The sequence below is a fragment of the Tupaia chinensis genome, unplaced genomic scaffold (assembly GCF_000334495.1).
Source record: "Tupaia chinensis unplaced genomic scaffold, TupChi_1.0 Scaffold145685_1, whole genome shotgun sequence".
NCBI lineage: Eukaryota > Metazoa > Chordata > Mammalia > Scandentia > Tupaiidae > Tupaia > Tupaia belangeri.
The window spans coordinates 1,303,618-1,312,656 of NW_006205542.1; positions in this window are offsets into that span (position 1 = coordinate 1,303,618).

Sequence of the window (9,039 nt, forward strand, 5' to 3'; positions counted from 1 at the left end):
TGTTAAACAAAGTTATAGGCCCATTTCCCTTCTTTGTAATATTGTGAAAAATTAAGGAAAAGATAGTTGTTGTGGCTTTTAAGAAATGTATTGAGGGGCCAGCAAGTGGCATGGTGGTTTAGGTGACTGGATTTCCAAATGGTCAACCGCAGTTCAAGTTCTGGACCTGGTGGTTTTAAAATCACGCCAGACACATGTGTGTGCCTGGCCAAAATTGTGAGGGGAAAATAAACTGTGGTGTGGTCACACCCCCAGGGGATAATTTCTCACTTTCCTTCTCTCCATCTCTCTGTCTTCTCTCCTCTCAAGCAAGGGCATGTGCCCTATGGCAAAAACCTGAAAAAAGAAATGAATCAACTTATTATTTGAGGAACTCGGAAGGCAGGAGTGTTTTGGAAGCAAATGATAAGTGCCTCGAGATTCTGAAGTAAAGCCTGAGAAAGTAGATTTAGATGCCCAGGACTGCAGATGAAGCTGAAAAGGCTCTGGTATAGGTGTTCAAGCTTGGCGTGAGTTAGAGACTCTTCCGTTCATACTTTTGCTTATACATTCGCCCTACTCACAGAGACCCAATAGTAAAAGAGGCTGAACATTTCTAACTAGTCTGTACTCTGAGAGTAAGCTAAAAATGTACAACTGTTCATAAATTTAGACCTTACTATAAGTGGAAACACTTCAGCAGTTAGCAATATCATATTTCCCTCCAGGAAAAGATAGTTTTCTGATTGTTTCCATGTAATAATGATGGATGTTCACCTCAATGAAATAGATGGGATTCTCCAAGCTACATGATAAGTATACCAACCTAAGTGTAGGAATATAAAAAAAGAAGTCAAACAGTGGTATTCTCACATACGCACTTATGGGTATGAATTGAGGAAGCCCCAGAGAGTTGCATAATCTCAGGCCAACTTCTGTCTTACTCAGGTTGGAGTCCCAGACAGTGGCTGTGGGAAGGGAAGTGAAACTTTTGATCATGATTTTAAAGCAGAGGACAAAGAATGCGGTGAAGAAGTGAGAGAGATACAGATGAGGAAGGACTAGCAGGTTTATTCCCTTCATGGTAACTGGAAAGAACGAACAAATGCATAGTTATAGATACTGAATTTTCTAATTCAACAACTATTTTGTCATGTGTACATTCCTTCTTTTTAATATTTTTTCAGTGAATTGGCTCTTGGGGCAAATATATTTTTTTTACCTCACTTCTCAGTTCCATTTAATAATCTAAGAAATTATGGAAAAGAGCTATATGAAATTATGGTTGTATACTAGGCAAGAACCTCTGATCAGGAGGGTACGTAGTCGTTTAAAAATCCGATAAAACATATTTCTGTGGGGTGAGAACTAGCTAAACCATGAGAAAAGTTCTTTTTAAAAAGTCAATAAAAATACTTATGAATTTGCACAAAATATGACCATACATGGGCATTTAGTGCCATGTTTAAATATAGACATTTTCATGCTTCCCTGCCTACTTAATGTGGTAACAAGAACAGTTCTTAAGTTGCAACTTTAACCACCTTCTTAGCAGGTGTATTCCTTCAAACCTCATAAACAGCTACAAGGGTAGGCTTGGTTTGGGGGATATGAAGGTATGTGGAAATTTGCCCAGATATTTCTGTTAGTTAGTTTGTTGGGTACTGTTGAGGTCTTGAAAAGAAAGATAAAGATTGACAGATTAAAGCCCCAAATATTGGCAATATAGAGTTGTACTTTATGAGAAATTAATAGAACTGCTAACTGAGCCTCAGAAAGACTTTTCCAGTCTATTTGTGATGCAGACCAAGACAGGTTTCCTCAGCTCAGAGAAGGGTGGTGGGCTGCCAGGTAAAACTTCAGAATAGAGGAGCTGAGGGGCTTTTTATCCCAAGGACAATGGGGGGAAGAGTTGATCTGAGCATGTCTAATTTACTCTTTAATTCCCAGTATGATATATCATTCTATTCCCTGGGGGGACAGGCCGTAAAAGGGACAGGGAAAAGGACAAAAGTATTTAGGGGAAATTCCAACTCATAGAAACCAGAACAGCTGAGAAAATGTGTTTTTCTCTAGCAGAAATGACTCTTTAATCCCTTTAGGTTTTTTCATTCAACACTCTTGGTGGCTTCAGCACATGGGTCAAGGTGGCTTTGAGGGATTAAGCATCAGAAATTTAAGATGTACAATGCAATGCGATTCCTAGCACTGTTTTGTGTTGCTTTGAATTCCGATGTTTTCTTTCAGGTCCTAAGCACAGAACCGTTGAGATGCTTGCATGTTTTAAGCTTATTATAACTAGCTACAACTGGTAAGAATGCTGACAAATAAGCCACTAAGATCCTCATACTTTACTTCAAATGGTCTAGTTCTACAAACAAATCAATGACACTTTGTCTTGCCCTACAGATGTTTATTCAAATATATCAGTTACATCACCGTTCAGAATTTTACATCCTAGTTTTTATTCTAAACACAAATGAAAGACATTTCTCAGTTCTTAGAAGCATGGGAAATGTATTCTTATACAAACATTAAAATTCCTTTAAGAATTTTACCTCTATCTATCTATCTATCTATCTATCTATCTATCTATCTATCATCTATTTCATGTTATGAAAACTATTGATATGTATGGATTCCAGCAATCTTTTTGGCACTAAAACTTATACTCGAATTCCATTTCTCAGCAGACTTCTTTTTTTTTTTTGGAGAGGTTTATGCTATAGGGCACGTGCACTCGCCAGACAGAGAGAGAGAGAGAGACAGAGAGACAGAAAGTGAGAAATCACCCCCCGGGGGGAATGGCCACGCCGCAATCCCTTCTCCTCCTTTTTCCTTTTGGGATCTTAGGCACGCACATGCGCCCGGTGTGAGTTTAAGCCACCGGGTCCGGGACTCAAACCGTGGTCGACTACATGGGAGTCCAGCGACATAGCCATTACGCTAACTGCTGATCCCCCCTCTCTGCAGACTTTTTAAACTTTTTAAAAGTTCCTGTGTATGTGTGCGTGTGTGTATAAAAGTCACTAATTGTATTGTCTACTATGAAAATCAAGTGGGTTATGACTGCCAAAGCTGAAGCTGCTTTTAGTAAGAAAAGAAATCAGTGAGGGATCTCAAAGTTAAACTGTCTCTATACCACATTAAAAAGTTGTTTTTTATAAAACCTACAGATCTCAGTTTTCAAAATGTTATTAAAGAAACAAGCATGACTTAAGTGCAAATGATAAGCTGATAAGTCTTATCAGCTTAATTCCTACTGACTTTTAATAAACAAATTTTAAAACTAAAGCAGAGAAAATTGTAAATCAATGTTATGAGCTAGGAGTCATAACAATAGTCTTTTTCACACATTGTAATTTGGAGGCCTTTGAAAATTTCTTAAAGTTTGGGGCGAGGGAGGGATTGTTCTTGGCTGAGGTCTGTGAGTACATGTGAAGATTGAAGGAGGCTGACTAGAATTTCAAAATAAGTGTGTATTTATAGCATGCACAAATCACAGTGGACCTGTAGCTGGGGCTGGTCTTCTCTATTTCCAGAAAGGTGCAAGGGTGCCCTCTTGGGCCTGGTGAAAAGAATTCCCTCACACTTCTTAAATTCTCTGGGCCATCAAATCAGAAAATTCAGAGGTCACTGGCAAGGGTTGGCCAGCTGAAATGGCAGCAGCTGTAGGGTGGATGAAAATCAGGGTTGCTAGTCACTGCTGATGCCACCCTCCAGTTGTCCTCTGGGTTCTTTCCAACAACGTGTGGCACTGCCATGCTGGCCTCCTCATCTCCTTAATCAGGACACCTTCCAGCTGCTTTCATGACAGGTTGGCTTGTATTGCAACACTTTGGGTACCGACGATAAATGACACCATACTGTGTGTTAACGTTCCTTCAAATTGCATCATGCCACTTGTTGCCTTCATCATATAGATAGAAGAGTCTGAAGGTTGAAAGGACATTACAGATGATCTAACGTAACATATTCTTTTGTCAAAAAGGAAATGAAGGGTTAGGACTAATGTAACACCATGTAAAAACCATGATTTGAGCTTAGAACTTGTAAATTGAATTACATTTCCATTACTCAATGTTTATAAAAATAGAAATGAGTAGTGCCAGTAGGTGGCATGGTGGTTGAGGTGTTGGACACTCCCATACGACTGACCATGGTTCGATTTCTGGACCTGGTGGCTCGCTTTCTCACTTTTCCTCTCTCTGTTTCTCTGTCTCTAAGTATCTCTCTCTGGTCAAATTAAAATAAATGAATGAATGAATAAAATTATATAAATAATCCTAAAAAAATAAAAAGCAATAGGAATAAATCAGGAGGGATATTATTCCTATTTTATAAATGAAGTTATTGGTGATCTTGGAGAATATGTGACTTATACAAGTGGACATAAATAAATCAGGACAAAGCTAGGAAGGAACTCAGCTGTGTTGACTTCCAGTTATTTTTTGCACACAAATGCATGGGCTCCAACGTAGAAACTGAGGCATAAATCTGCTACTAGTTCAGCAACTATTAATTACATACTCACTGAGTGTCAGTACTTCCTGGCTGATAGAGCTATGTTTGAACTGAATGAAATGTGTGATTATCAGGGTATGTGTTTGCTAGCATCCAAGATGTACCCCCCAGTGATTGTCACCTCCTGATATTTATGCCCTTTTCTAGTTCCTTCTCACACTAAGTACGGATGGCTTGGGTAATCAATAGGATATTGCTGTGATGACTGGATGCTACCTCCAGGCTAGGACATAAAACGTATTATGGTGTCTGTCTTGCTTTCTCTTAGATCACTTGTTCTTGGGGAATTCAACTGTCATATTGTAAGGACATTTTACCAGCTTTATGGAGAGGTCCATGTGGTGAAGAATTGAGAGCTCGTTCTGATAACTGGCATGAAACAGCCAACCATGTGTCAACCATCTTGAAATCAGATTTTTTCTAGTCCCATTCAAGCTTTCAGATGACTGCAGCCCTGGCTCACAGCTAATAGCAACCTCACATGAAACGGAGCCAGTACAACCCAACTAAACCATTCCCAAATCCCTAACTTGCAAAAACTATGTGATATAATGAATGCTTGTTCTTTTAAACTGCTAATTTTTGAATAATTTATCATGAAGCACTTGATAACTCATGTAGGAGTGATAAAATAAATACATAAACTAATAAATAATTTCAAGTGTCAGTGTTACAAAAAAGATAAAATGGGACAGCATGATAGAGAGATGGGAGAGGAGCTGCTTTGCTAAGGGTAGGAAGAGAAGACCTTTCTGAGGAAGCCTCACTTAGACATGACTGATCATAAGAAGACAACCATGGAAAAATCTGGGGGGAATAAACCCTAAAAAGAAGCAGGAGAAACAAAGACTCTGAGTCAGGAAGATTGGCACGTTTGAAAGAAAGAGAGCTGTTTTGGCTGGAGTATGTTGAATTAAGGAAAAGGTTGGAAAAGGTGAAGTAAGAGATATAGAGGCCAGGCCAAATCACAAATCACAAATCACAAATCCTTGAAGTTCATGGGAAGCTGCTGGGCAGATTCGTAGGCAGAGGAGACACATGATCTGATTTATAGTTTAGAAAGATCTCTCTGGTTGCTTGGTGGGCACGAGAAAGTGGTAAAATAGGAATGCATACAGGAAGACTAATGAGAGGCAGTTGTTCCAAAAGGGGACAGTTGCACAGCCAGCAGGTGATGTAGTTGTTAAAGTGCCAGGCTCCCACAGGGCCTAACGTGGTTTGAATCCCAGACCCAGAAACTTGAAACTCATGCTAGGTGCATGGGCATGCATGCCCAAAAGAGAATAGAGAAGGGATTGTGACATGGCCATCCCCACTGGGAGGTGATTCTCACTCTTTCTCTCTTTGTCTATGTGGTCAACAAATGTGACCTATAGCAAAATTCTCTCTCTTAAAAAAAAAAAAAAAGAGAGAGAGAGACAGTTGCACATTGAAATGAGATGGCAACAATTGTAAGAATTTGTTGGACTTGGGATATACTTTAAAGTGTTGACACTTGTTTATGGGATAAGTGTAGGGTATAAGGAAAGTGGAATCAAGGTCAACTCAACAGTGAGACCTCTGAAAGAGAAACTACTCAGCCTCCGCTTTCAAATGTGGAAAATAAAAAGAGGTAGCAACTGGATCTATTCTGGTGCTATGCCATACTCTACGGTAATTTCTTTAAAGACGCATTCAGTATTTTGTATCTTCAAGAGATTCTTAGCAGTAGTGACTCACTCAAGCTCCTAAGAGTTGTTTTTAGGGAAGGCAGTAAATACTGGCACAAATCTGGCTGATGGGATAAACTCATGATTCAGAAGAAGGTCTTGCTAGAAATAAAAGCCTTATTAACTGCTGTGTACAAACCACAGTGCTGTAGACTATCAGGGTCTGAGTCTAGCATTGGAGCCAAATTCCTGAAAGGAGAACATATTTTTTCAGAGAAAGAAATTTCTTTCCTTCAGAGGAAGAAATAATCTATATATACAGGATTACAGTTATTGAGGAGGTCTTTTCTCTTAAATTTTTGTGCCTTATGGAGACTTTAAGTTTTTTGCACAGAGGTTATAGTTATTGCTTCATGGAGATAACAATAAAATAAAGCATATTTCTCAATTGTTATAGTCCTTCCACTAGGAAATATGATTGTGACAGATATTAAAGCAAAAAAGGAGTTTTTCCTGTAATACAATCAAGTCCTATAAAGAACTTTAGTTTGAGGGGCAGGAAAGAGGGAATCAAAGGGGAGGGGAGCAAAACATTTAAAGGGCACAAAAATAGAAAATTATCTGTTGATGACAACCTGTATGGTAATCCTTGACTGGCTAACATACAGTGTATTCATGCTGGGAAAGAACATTTTATATGCTGTAAAGATGTACGCAATTAATGTAAAAAAAGAAAAAGAAAAGAACCTTAGTAATTAAGTACCTATTTTTCATGCCAGCATGTATTTCTAAGAATAGCACATCATGATTTGAAAATGATAAGGCACACAACTGTGTGTACTGTTTATGTTTGGGAGACTTGTTCCACAAGGCGAGGATTGCCATGGGTCGCTGAGGCCATGTTGTTTCCCAGTCCTATGCTCTACTCTGTATCGCTGCTCTTTCACTCATTCACACACACAGACTGAGCTACTTAAATACAGTTAAGCACATTTTCTAAAACGAAATGAAAATTTATTCAAACACCAAACAGATGTGAATAAAAAAGAAGAGGGTAGTTTAAAAATATTTCTGTTGCTATCAGCAATTATTTTGTCCCATGCATTAGCTATTGATGTAGAATGTGAATAAAGCTGGTTCAGTTACTGTGGAAGTTGAAACAATAGCAAATTTCCCATTTTCAGTCCATGAGATTTTTTTTTTTACTGAAAGTTCATTATGCTTTGCAGGCTGTGGTTAAAAGCATGAAATGAAAGTAGAAAATAGTTTATATAGATTAGAAAATGATTTTGCTCTACATATTCCCATAGATACGGCCTCACACAAAATGTTACAAAAGTTGTGTGAGAAAATGTGTATGTGTGTGTGTGTGGGGGGATTTCCTCAGTCTGAAAATAACTACGTTGCTGTTTTTATAGATGTAAAATTTTTTCTTTGAACTATATTCAAACAAATAGTTTAAATAACCAGAAGCTGGTTTTTCCTGGTAAGGTGCTGTTGTAGTGAAGTGCCACCGTTAGTTTACTGGAACCTGACAACAGAAATGTATGCCAGAAAATTGATTGTATGTGCCGGTCATTTGATAATTCAGAGTAAGGCAAAGAAATCCGATGGGTGGGAATGACGTTTCTAAGTCAAAATCTTTATGAATAGAGACATAATTTTATGAGAAGTCCATCCAAGTGAAATGTTAACCAGCTCCAGGTAGAGAACACTATGATGAGCAAAGGAGCGGCAGGACGTGGCCCTGTACTTGAAATTGAAACACAATCCTAATAGAAAAACTAGAAGCAGGAAGGCTGGCACGTGTAGTAACTAGGAATGGCCTGGAGTCATGTCTGCGTCTGACTTAAACAGAAATCAAAGACTTGGGGACAGCACTGCATTAGCCAGGGTTCTTCAGAGAAGCAGGACCTGTGTGTATACGGAAAGATTTATCTTCAGGAATTGGTGTAATGTGATTGTGAGGGCAGGCAAATCCAAAATCTTCAGGATAGGTCAGCAGGCCAGAGACCCAGGGAAGGGCTGATGCTGCAGCTCGAGTCTGAAGGCAGTCTGCTGGCAGAACTTCCTTTCTCTGGAGAGGTCAGGTTTTTTTCTTAGACAGTTTAAATGATTGAACGAGACTCACTCACATTGTGGAGAGGGATCTGTTTTACTCGAATTCTACTGCTTTAAATGTTACTATGGTGTGTGTAAGTTATTTTCAGAGCAACCTCAAGATGTGTTGAACCAAAAATTTGGGTACTGTGGCCTCACCCAGTTGTCATACTAGAGTAAGCATCAGGAGAGCATGGGGTATCACTTGCTGTCATGCATCAATGCTAGGTGTATTAACCCCTCCACAATTTTGGAAAAGAATTTGTACTTTTTATGAGTTTCAAAATATTTGTAGTATTTAATATTTTTAATCTAATAATGTTTCTTTTTAAATAATTATTTATTTATTTGTTTTTATCATTTTTAATTTGCCATAAGGCATGTAGGCTCAGCGGAGAGAGACAGATAGAGAGAGAGAGAAAGAGAGAGAAAGAAAGCAAGCCACCAGGTCTGGGACTTGAACCATGGTCAGCCATGTGGAAATCCAGTGCCTTATGTTTCTATTCTATAAAAATAAACCCATTGCAGACAGAAAGAGTATAAACCACAAACAAACCAATTGATAAATGCAATGTATTAAGATCAGGGTGGCCCACAGCATAGTGATAAAATACAATGCTCTGAGGCAATTGGGAAGGTTCCCACTTTAGGTCCAGACTCTTCATGGTCAACTGCGGTTCAAGTCTCGGAACTGGCGGCTAGCTTACTCACTTTCCCTCTCTCTTTCTCTCTCATTCTGTCCCTCTCTGGTCAAATAAATAAATAAATAAATAAAGTTATATAAAAT